At 38.2% G+C, this 12563-nt stretch overlaps 1 pseudogene; it reads left to right on the top strand.

The window, feature by feature from the left end:
- The first annotated feature begins 1212 nt into the window (after positions 1 to 1212).
- LOC143397790 (heat shock cognate 71 kDa protein pseudogene) lies at positions 1213 to 12242 on the top strand (annotated as a pseudogene).
- Positions 12243 to 12563: the final 321 nt, after the last annotated feature.

Below are 12563 nucleotides of genomic sequence, written 5' to 3' on the forward strand. Positions count from 1 at the left end.
TAGTCATATATAATTTTGCATTCTGTATTTATACGTAATTATATATTCCCAGAAATTTTTCTTTGTGTCAGTCTTCACTCTTACTCATGCAAAGATTGCGTTAGGCAGAAGCATTCTAAACATTGCCTTTGAACATTAATATTGGTGCAGATTTTCATAGTTTAGATAATCTCTTATGAGTAGCTGTGTACATCCGTGAAGGCATCACTGATTGTTTAAGACAAATACTTTGAAGTGGGATTATGGAGTCAAGAATGTGTATACCAATGTTAAGACACATCAGAGACTTTGATGTAGGGGTATAGACATTACTTATGTTTTTTCTTGTTGAACAAGTTTCTATCTATGAATAATGCACAAACCACTTCTTGCCAAGTAGAAAAAGAATAATGCCACAGGGAAATGAAATACATGGATAGACTGGAAAGAGGAGGCTTTTGAGATGTGTTAGTGGGAGAAAATGTTTAAAATAAAAAAAAATACTAAAAATAACCAAAAGCTCATGATGATCTCACACAGAATTTTTCTCCAGAGCAAATGACAAATAAAAGAGGAGCTGGGCATGCACAATATTGCTATGAGTAAAAATGTTAAAAATAGTTTATGGTATTAGGTAAAATGGAGTGGTGAATATACTTGATTTTCAGTATGTGCCATGGATTCAATGTTTGTGTTTTCCCTAAATTCACTTGTTGAAATCCTACCCCAAAGCGATGGTATTTGGATACAGGGCCTTTGGGAGGTGATGAGGTTGTGGTGATGCCATGGGGGTGGAATGGTGGTGATCGTTCCATTTAGGGATCTCTTTCTCACCATCCATACACTCCCGTGTGAGGACACACCAAGTAAGAGGCCATGTACAAGCCCGGAAGAGAGCCCTATTCAAAAAAAGAACCATGCTGGCACCTTGATCTTGGACTTCCAGTCTCCACAATTGTGAGGAATAGATGTTTGTTGTTTCAGTCACCCCCTTTGTGGTCATCTGTTTTGGCAGCCCAAACTGAATAAAGCAGTACCCAAGCGGAGAGCTGGGAATAAAGCCTATTTATCCTGGGGAAGGTTCATGGGAAAGAAGATAGTTTTCTCAATTGCACAGAATGTTCCTGTGAATCTGTGATGTAAAAGTCAGACCCAGATTCTCAGTAACAAGAGATACTCCAGGTGAGAGATTGCAGTAAAATGATAGAGTGAGCCCAACTCATTCCATCAGCAATGGTCGCAGGACTTATTCCATGTTCCTTAGAAAACCCTGCAGAGGGAATTCAAGTTGAAGCTCCAAGATGGACTGTCAGGTCCCGAGACTACAAAACATGGTAAGATTGTTTACCCCACAGGTCTTCCTAGGAGTGGATATTTTCTATGAGATTTGAACAGTTGGCTGAATAGAACATGAAAGTGAAGATTTGATTCCAAAGATCTGAAGCCAGAAAGGAAAGAAAGAAAAAAGAGAGAAGACAAATGGCAGTGAATGATAACATCATAGCAGGATTGTTGTCCAGCCGATTTGTCCATCCATCAGCATGGTGCTGGCTTCTAGAATGTTTTTCCCAATCTTTTCCTGACAGAACAATATAATAATGCATAGCACTACCCTGGTTGGAATTTTGCTCTCACCTCTTCTCATAATGTTTTCCCAAACTAATGGTCCCAAGCTTATTTCACTTAGGGCAGTATACCAATCAATTTTCATTAAATATGATAAAAAAATATTTAAGAAAGAAAGATTTTAGCTCACAGTTACAGAGGTTTCAGTCTACAGTCCTTGGTAGAGCTGTTTTGGGACTGTGGTGGCACAGAATATCATGCTGGGAGTGCATGACAAAAAAGCCTGTTCATTTCATGGAATCCAGGAAGAAAAGTGAGAAGAGGGAGTTGGGATCCCAATACCTACCATGGGCACATTCCTGATGACCCACTTCCTTATACCAGTCCCTGCTTCTTCTTCTCCTTTTTTTTTTTTTTTTAATGAACAGAGTGTCTTTATTTGTTTGTTTTTATGTGGTGCCTAGGATTGAACCCAGTGCCTCATACATACTAGGCAAGCACTCTGCCACTGAGCTATAGCCCCAAACTTAGGCCTCGCTTCTAAAAATTCTATTACTTCCCCCAATAGTGCCATGGGCTGGGACCAAGCATTTAATACATGGTGCTTTTAGGGGCATTTCAAATCCAAACTATAGGAGGTGGATTAAGCAACAGATATTTACTGCTCGTAGTTTTGAAGACTAGGAAATCCAAGCTCAATCTACTGGCAGATCTAGTGTTGGCTGAAGACCCGCCCAGCTATCTCCTCAAATGGAAGATATAGAGGAAATGAGCTCTGTGTCTGTGTCTCTTCTTCAAAGAGCACTGACCCCATCCCCGAAGGCTCCACTCATGATATGGGCACCTCTGGTTGGCTCCACTTCCTAATATCATCACCATGAGGTCAGGATTTCAACAAATGAATTTATAATAGTATAGGGGCACCACAAATATTCTGTCCACAGCACACCTTTGCCCAATATTACCATTATTTACTTAAGTTATATTTGCAAAGAAAAGCATTGTGTTTCTTCATGAAGAGATATCATAAATACACATGAACAGCAAGAGAAATAGTTCTGGAGGGGTTTCTGTACTGCTGCTATGTGCATGAGCAAGGGCTGAAGGGAGTTCTCCTAGGCCTTTCCTTTTGTGCAGGTTAGAATCTGGCGTTCTGTGTTCTGAGGCTCTGAGGCAAGATGATGTGGATTTTGGATAGGCTTCCTTCTTAACCTCTTTGACCTCAATCTTCCCATTTAAGGCTGAGGAGACATCAAGAGCTCTAAAATATCTTGCACCAAAAAAAAAAAAAAAAAGGAGAGGAAGACAAAAAACAAGCAACCCTCTACTGTTTTAAAACTATTCCATGATTCTTTAAAAGGATAATGCAGAGCTAGGAATTAAGTTGTGGAAATAATAGATGTGAAAAACTTTAACAAAATAAGAAGCAGAGGTGCCACAAAAATACGTTCCTAGGACAGTTTTTTTTTTCCCATTAAAATGAAATTTTCCACGGCTTGGTATTTTAATCAAAATTACACTGGGGAACTGAAATGAAACCATCAGACTGTAGTCAGTTTATTTATCTAACCAGAGGACCTTGCCAGTTTCCAAGCAATTTTGTTTCATTTTCGCATCTTGCTGTGTCATGTCACACATCAGAGGTGCAATTGAAAATGAAATTATCTGTAACCATGTCACCTTAATAGTATTTATTTAAAATGCTTATGTTCTTCTCTGGCACTTTATTAATTCTAAGAACACAGTATGGTAATTTTAACTAAGGGCTCTGCATAAAATTAAATTTTAAGATGTGTTGATGATTTTGTCAACAAGTAATAGGATTTGTGTGAGTAGCACCCATAGACATGTTTGCACCTGGGAGAAAAAGTATTCTGAAAAAAAAAAAAAAAAAAAAAAAAAAAAAAAGCATTGCTTAATTTCTTTTGCTCTATCAAGAAAGAAAAACTGACCACAGGGGCCAGAATGGGCATACCCATTTATTCCCATGAAACAAAATCCAAAGGGTCCATTTAATAGTTAAGAACCTGACAGCTGGGGCCCTCAGGAGTGAATGATCTCATGCTGGAATGCTAACATTCATTTTATTAAACCCTTGCTTTGAGCAAAATGTTTACATCTATGGATGAGGAACATGAAGTCACCTCTTCTGTTTTTTAATCAGACATAGCTCTTCCTCATCACTGAGTCATTTTTATTTTAATCAACAAAGATCTCCCTCACCACTGCTCCTCAGCTGGTGAGAAGGCTGCTCTTCCTCAGCATGGCTGTGGGAAGGGGCACACTGTTGATGAAAACTCTCTTTGTTTGAAAACACTGAATCTGCAGTTTCTAATCTGAATGCTCTGTGTTGTTCTCATGTCCACAAGTCTGTTCACGGTGTGTGTGTGTGTGTGTGTGTGTGTGTGTGTGTGTGTGTGTGTTGTGGTGTTTATCTGCAGTTTGAGTATGTGTGTATGTAAGTCTGTGTGTGTCTGCATATCTCTATGTGTTTATATGTGTGTGCTTGTGGAGAGGAGAGAGAGGTGTGCAGATATATGTTTGTTTTAGAAATCTTAATCCAATTGCTACATAGAGACTTGTCCAATGTTCAGTTTAGTTATTGCCTTCATCAGTTCATATCTATAGATTTTTGCTTTCACCAAATGGCCTCAATAAAAATCTCCCTATTTTTATTAATTTTCCTTCTGTGTATTTGCACTTGTATGCTTTCTAATGTGAGATTTCTGAACTCTAGTTTATGTACATCTTCTGTGCCTGTTGGCTGCTAGGAAAGATGTTTCTGTCTTGATTGTAATATGGACAGAAAAGGGATCCCCATGTGCCTGGACTTCAACTCTGAGGCCCTGCTGTGTGTATACCATTACCCAGCTACCTGGCCTAGGGCAGGTGCAGGCTGATCCCACCTAATCATCCCACCCCCTCGTCTTGTATGAATTACAACGTTCTCCTCCTGTTTCTTTGTTATTTGAAAAATGTGGATGCCTTTGGATGTAAGAGACTCTGCAGCACCTGCTGGGGTAAGAACATTAAACACGCGTTGGACTGCAGGAAACCCTCATGCACCACATCTAAAACCTCTGATGTCCATAAAAGTCTCATGTAACAAAACCAGAAATGGTGGTAGCCATAAGAAAGACATTACTCTTTATTTTAATTTTTTAAAAGACCCATATTTCATAGCATAATATGTTATAGACACAGATTTAACAGAGAGAGAAAGGGAGGAAGGAGAGAATGGGAAAAAATTAAAACAGATGTGGATTTTAGGATAGCAAAATAATCTTGATTATAATAACTGGAAAGGTAGTAAAGGAATAAAAACTAATTCCTGCTTAAATTTTAAGTGTGGAAATTCTAGTAAAGAAAATGGGAAACAGAACACAAGAGTTAAGGCCCCCATATCCTGTTGCTGACACCTTATGAAATGTCCCCCACCTGAGTGTGGATGAATTCAGTGACTCTTTTGTCTTGAATAAAACACAATAGAAGTAATGAAAAGCCCCTGGTATGAGTAGGTTACAAGGAAATTCATGGTTCTCTTCTGGGAAACCTCTCCTTTGAGAGAAGCCACCAGTTGGTCATGTTAGGGGCGGCTCTGGGGAGGACCATGTGGAAAGGAAGTTGAATAGCTGTAGGCCAGCAACCTTGGAGGAACAAAATCCTGTCAAAAATCACTTCAGTGAGCTCAGAAGATCTTCCCCCATTTGAATTTCCAGATGAGACTCCAGTATCTGTTGATTCCTCTAGAGATTGCTGCTTTGTGAGTGACCTTGTAATGGAGGCATCCAGCTAATACATTCCTGGGTTCCAGATCCACAGAAACTATGGATAATATTTATATATAAAATATGGATAATTATATACTAATGATTTTCTAGGAAACTCCATCTAAGCTCGGCTTTGTCCCTCCTTGGTTTAATCTGCTCACCAAAGTGCAAACTGGGTCTGCTCACACTTCGCCTTTTGGGTAAGGATGTTCTCTGTATGATGCATACAGCATGCTAATATTGGATTGGGTTTTAGATTTCAAATGTCAGGGTCAAGGCTTTGCAGATAAAGGGTCTATTCCTAGTCCTGAGATGCTGTGCAGCCACATGGTCAAGTAGGATTTTCAGTTACAAAGTGTCAGATTTGCTTGGTATCCATGGAGGACTTTGAAAGGATTAATGAGGATAATGTTAAGTCTCACTACACTTTTCAGAAGAAAAATGCAGCATGACAAATATTCTTATGTTCAAAGGTAACCTATTTTTTCTTAAAATATTTTTGGGTTACCACAGGGACATAAACCTTTGAATAAAGTGTATTTTTGATCTATTTTTTAACTGTAATGAGACTGGTGACAAGCTAACAAAAATTCAGGGTACATAGTATTTTCATCATGATGGACTGGATGGAGCCTCAATCCCTATTCCAATATCAGATCTACCTCCAATTGACAATGTGATTTAGGATCAGTCTTTTAAAAACTTGAGCCTTAGTTTCCTCATCTTTAAAGTTGTATAGTCACACTTACCCCAAAATCATCACAGAATTTTGTTAGTGATTCTCCACACTTTGCATTTGAGCATCTAACTATTCCATGGGCAGATGAAAGTAACATTTTGCATTGTGAAGGTTTGGGAGCCTAGTAAGAACTACTTAATTGTTTTGTCCATGCTTCTAGTGATTATTTCCTTGTAGGTCCAAATGCATGCAAGTATACCTCTTGATGTCAATTCAAGAAGCCTCATCAGTGCTATCATTTGGCAGAGAACCTGTCTGTTTAGGCAGATGTCTCATGCAAAGACCTTGAAAGTGCTAAGCATGATGGATGGATATATTTTCCAGCCTTGCCATGATTTTATTAATAAGCATATTTTCAAAGATTTGTTTGATATTTGCTTTGTTACTACTCTTTCTGCTTCTTCAAATCATGTGTTGAAGGACAGTATCACACTGACAGCTACTAAGAGGACATAAATAAGTTATAGTGCTTGTCATTGTAGCCACCTGGAACTTAAACTTTGTTCAGTCTCTGGAAATTTAGCCTGGCAACAAGTATTATTTTGTGACTTTATTATCAAATGACAACTTTTTTAAAAACAGCAATTTAAGATGTATTTGGGAGTTGAAGATTTTGAACATTGAGTACAGAAAGCCATTCCGACATGCAGATAAGTCAGTATTGAAGTGCTGTTCTTTAACTAATTTTCCCAATATCACAAACTTAGAAACTTAATAAGAATGCAAATTTGTTAAGTAAATGGCATTCCCTTTTCAAATTTGTTGTGGAATTTCCAATGAAAAGACTTGGAGAAGCTAAAACATATATGGAATATCACAGGTGAGAAATTTTATACTCAGCCATTGTCACCCCAAAGCCATGTGCATTTCTGTTCTCTGCAGGGATAAAATGGTTTTCCTTTCTCAGACAAGATTGCTCCATGGAACCTCATCACTAAGTGCTGTATAACATTGGAAATAAAGATTGGAACCGGTGGGTTGTTCCTGAGATCACCAAGTATTAGTATGTCATCCTCCTGTTATGTTTGCTAGAATGGCCTCTAAGTATTCATATCTTCCTGGTGTCCACCAGGAGTGATTCCTAAATTCCCAGACTTTATGAAATTTTTAAACATAAACACAAGAATGTAAATTAGCTTAGAAGACGGGAAGAAAGAAGAAAGGGAGATAGGAACAGATTCATGTGTGTTCTTAAAAATTTCAAGCCTCTGGCATTTCATAAATATTAAAAATCATCTTTCTAAACATCGTGTCAGCACTTGCCTCTTTTCAACAATATTTCTGGCCAGTGCACGTGCTGTGTCTTATTCTTCCAGTTTCTGTTGAGATACCCATCTCTGACAGGGAACATACTCCCTCTGGAGGTGTAGAGTGGACAATTTGAAATTTCCTCCATATTCTTATCATTTATAAATTGATTTAGAAACAATTTGCTGAGTATTTGCTCTTGGGCCCTGAAATTAGTTCTTGCTAAGGAATGCAATGGTGAATATGGATTAGTCTTAGAATTCATTTGTTTACCTTGTGACTAGGCTATCCATGAATCCTTTGAGACCCATGTGATAAAAGACCTTCTTCAACACAGTTGGATGGAAATAGTTAGGGCACCTCATTCAGGATAGGCCAATCAACATTTCTTTTCCTATTGAATGGAGGTGAGTTCCAGGACCCCTTATCATTCTCTTGGGGGTTCCTGAAAGGAGTTCTCATGCAATATTTGACATGGGTACTTGTATTAGAGGCAGTGAAAGGTTACCTGAGAAAACCAGGCTTCCAAAAATAGAAACAAAAAATCAGATTCCTATAGAGAAACAACAGTGAATGGTCAGTGAATGGCACCAAAGAGAGACCAAGTGGACAGTTATTTGTTCTTTTATCTTGAGATGTTTCCTTCCCAGGTATTCAGATCTGCTTCTCAAGAAATCTTCCTCCTTTATGTTCTAGAGATACTCTTATTTTTTCCTTTGAAAATCCTCCCTTAATTACTTTGGCTGATGTGAGAGTGCTCTCTGCATACAACTCAATGAATCCTACAAGCCTCTTGGTTATTGAGATAACTCCTGGAGTAAGCTCTGTTGATATTAAAAAGGTATGTCTATGGGCACAATGTCAGTGAAGGAAAAGCAAAGAGCCCTAATTTTCTTAGGTCCTTCTTTTCCATTATTGTGTCCCTTTTGCACGTGCTTTGTTTAACATCTCTAATCTGTATGGAGGGCAATGATCATAGATAAAGTTTATTTCCCATTCCAAATCAATTACCATTTTGACCACCATTTTGGCTGAAGGCAGTATATGCAGATACCTAGAAGAAGTTTTAAAAAGCAATCTATTAAATTGTCTCCAGGATCACCTAAAAGTTATAAAGTCAGGGTCAAGTAAAAAAAATAAGCTACTCCATATCCTTGGATCATACACAGTGGAGTTCCTCACTGGCTATATTTACTTACATTCTACAAGAATGTTCTCTAGGTGACAAATTGTCTAATGGATCACCTTCATTTTTATTTCTGGAAATTTCTTATTCTTTCCTTACTAGCATTTTGCATGCCTCACCTCATCCCCAATCTCAGCTTTCCAGCTATTTTTCCCCTTTTCAGCTTTCCTTATTCTAAATACATATCCTGTATCAACTCTTCTATGCAGTTTTATGGTAAAATTATTATTCCTGTTTCTCTACCACCTAGCATACCTGCCCCTTTGTGCTGCTGGGAAAGAAGAACTAAGGCATCACTTATGGGGTTTTCTCTGCAGCCTGATTCTCCCCTTTCCTTTCATTCAAGCTCCAGCTGCAAGCCTTTCCTCAGAAGATGCCCTCCCTTGAAGTTTATACTTATCCTTTTCCCTTTGCTTGGAAGAAACCGCCTTCTCCACTTCTTTCTTTTATGGCTAACAAATCCTCATTCAACTTTGGTGATTGCAGACACTTGCCTTGTATTTTATTGTATGATAATTTATGTGAGAATTTTCCTTGTGTAATTCTGCATAGCAAAAGATTTTGTGGCAATAAGCTCCATGTACTATCTCTTACCTATCTGAAGCAATTTTTTGTATGAAATTTAAATTTAAATGGCATGAATAATAAAGAACAAAGAATATTTACTAAAAAATACAAAAGTTATGAAGCAATTAATTAAATAGAAGAACAAATGACTACCTAGTTTCTATTCATTTTGAAACTGGAAATGAATACGTACGTAAGAAGATAAATACGTAAGTACCTAAGAAGGTAAATTACAATGTGGGAATTTCTTCCATGTGGTTCTTTTATCTGTTCCTTTTGGGACAGTACAATTCCAAACAAGTTATAACACTTGTTTTTTAAATATCTAGTTTAGTTTTTTCCTCTGCATAATAACAGAAAACAATCTCTTTAAAGGTTTATGAGCATCTTGAATAAACTGCTTGCCCTTTGTGCTAATGACAGCTAATGAGTAGAATTATTAGAAACCATTGAGAAAACAGACATTGCAAAGTCAGATCCCATCAAAATCATATGCAATGAAAGCTGAAGTTTAAATTTATATATCTTTATAAAGTTGGGGGGTAGAAGAAAGCTGTGGGAGCTGCTAGAAAAATCATGAAAAATTGAACAGGGTCACAGCACTCAACAAACCTTCTATTTTCCCTGCCAAAAGCTTTCTGGTGTCTCTTGTACATTTTCTATTCTAATAGAATGTAATTGTGTTGCAGGTCAGCAGTGACTGCTTGCATTCATAATGTCCATTTATAATAAAAATGCTATAATTTGGATTCTAAAAACATTTGTGCTGCTGACATAGTTTAAAACTTTTCAGGTAATTAGAAAACTCTATCTTTAAAAAATGCAAAGTTAATACATTAACATTAGTGAATATGTTGCAGAGTTATTTTTTTCTTCTTCATTTTTTTCTAACAGCTGAAACCATAGCCCCAGGGAATGGTTACCATTTTAATATGAGCTAATGACCAGGTAATTTCCAGCCTTCAAACTCATTTTTTATGGGACAGCAGGAAGATGGCATAGAGGATGGGAAGTGATGAGTAAAATCATATGTTCTCAACATATGGAATATTTTTTCATTTGGTTCATTATTTTTTTAAAAAAGTATACTCTAGTCTCATTGAAGGCTGTGGCAGCTTTTGAGATTTGTGTGTTTTCTTCACAAGCAGATTCTGGCCTATACTTACGGAACCATGTCTAAGGGACTGGCAGTGGCACTACCTATCTTTGTGAGGGTGTCTTCCATCATGTAAAACTGGAGATAATTGCCAATGATTAGGAGAACTGAACGCCCAAGCTATGTCACCTTCACCAACACTGAATGATTGATCAGTGTTTCAATGAACCCCACCAACATGGTTTTTTATGCCAATAGTCTGATAGGACATAGATGTGATGTTGTCATCCAGTCTGATATGAAGCACTGGCCCTTTATGGTGGTGAATGATGCAGGCAGGCCCAAAGTTCAAGTAGAATATAAGGGAGAGAGAGAAAGTTTCTATCTAAGGGTGGTGTTCTCTATGCTTCTGACAAACATGAAGACAATTGCAGCGGCCTACCTTTCCAATTCTGTGGTCACAGTGCCAGCTTACTTCAGTGACTCTCAGCATCAGGAAAACAATGATATTGGAACCATTGCTGGTCTCAATGTACTCAGGACAATCAATGAGCCAACTTCTGCTACTATTGCTTATGCTTTATACAAAAAGTTTGGAGCTGAAAGAAATGTGCTGATTTTTTATTTAGGAGTTAGCATGATTGATGTGTCAATCGTCACTATTGAGAATGGAATCTTAAGAGGTCAAATCCATAGCCAGAGAGACCCACTTAGGTGGAGAAGACTTTGACAACTGTATGGTCAATCATTTTGTTGCTGAGTTCAAACACAAGCATAAGAAGGACATCAGTGAGAAGAAAAGAGGGGTCTCCGTACTGCATGGAAAAGAGCTAAGCACACCCTCTCTTCCAGCACTCAGGCCGCATTGAGACTGATTCTCTCTCTGAAGGAAATGACTTCTATACCCCCATTACCTGTGCTTGATTTGAAGAGTTGAATGTGGACCTGTTCCATGGCACCCTCCATCCTGTATAAAAAGCTCTTTGAGAGTCTGAACTAGACCCGTCACAGCCCCATGATATTTTATTGGTGGATGATTCTACTCATATTCCCCAAATTCAGAAGTTTCTGCAGGACTTCTTCAATGGAAAAAGAACTGAATAAGGGTATCAACCCTGAAGAAGCTGTTGCTTATGGTGTAGCTGTCCAGACAGCCATTTTATCTAGAAATAAGTCTGAAAATGTTTAAGATTTGCTACTTTTGGATGTTACCCCTCTTTCCCTTGGTATTGAAACTGCTGGTGGAGTCATGACTGTCTTCATCAAGCACTAATACCATCATTCCTGCCAAGCAGACGCAGACCCTCACAACCTACTGCCAACCAGCCTAGTGTGCTCATTCAAGTATATGAAGGTGAGCACACCATGACAAGGGGTAATAACCTGCTTGGCAACTTTGAGCTCTCAGGCATACCTCCTGCGCTTAGTGGTGTTTGTCAGATTAAAGTCACTTTTAATATTGATGCCAAAGGCATCTTCAACATCTCTGCCATAAACAAGAGTACAGGAAGGAGAACAAGATAACCATCACCAATGATAAAGGCTATTTGAGCAAGGAAGGCATTAAGCACAGGGTCTAGGAAACTGAAAAGTACAAAGCTAAAGACGAAAATCGGGGGGACAAGATGCCATCCAAGAATTTGCAGGAATCCTATGCATTCAACATAAAAGCAATTGTTGAAGATGAGAAACTTCAGGGTAAGATAAATGATAAGGACAAACAGAAGATTCTTAACAAATGTAATGAAGTCATCAACTGACTGAATAAGAATCAAACTGCAGAGAAGGGGAAAAAAAAAAAAAACCCTGCAGAGAAGGAAGAATTTGAACATCAGCCAAAAGAGCTGGAGAAAGTCTGCAACCCCATCTTTACCAAACTGTACTAGAGTGGAGGAGGCATGCCCGGAGGAATGCCTGGGGGATTTCCTAGTGGGGAGCCCCTACCCCAGGGGTGCTTCCTCTGAGCCCACCATTAAAGAAGTTGATGAACCCAGCCCAAGGACAGATGTAGCCTTGTTCCACATGGTAAGATGTGGAAGACCCAAATTTATAGCAAATTCTGTGGCAGTTTTAAAGTTCCTGCTACAGTAAATTATTGGACATTCTCAATACTTGAATATGGAACATGCACACAGGAAAAGGAAATAATATTGCACTTTATAAGCCCTGTATTGTAAGTGGGAAATGCAAGTCTTAAATAAAAAGCCGTATTTAAATTGGCATAAAAATAAATAAATAATTCAAGTAAGGAAAACTAAAGATTCATATCAGTAGAGATTTAACACCTAGGATAAAAGTGCTCCGATATCCTTACATAAACGCACAATTGCATCTTATTCATGGTACCACTCATGAGATGTGTTAGATTCAAAATGAAGTCACCTGTGTCAAACTCTGACAAATGAAGCTAGG

The sequence above is a fragment of the Callospermophilus lateralis genome, chromosome 1 (genome assembly GCF_048772815.1).
Source record: "Callospermophilus lateralis isolate mCalLat2 chromosome 1, mCalLat2.hap1, whole genome shotgun sequence".
In the NCBI taxonomy this organism is placed as follows: Eukaryota; Metazoa; Chordata; class Mammalia; order Rodentia; family Sciuridae; genus Callospermophilus; species Callospermophilus lateralis.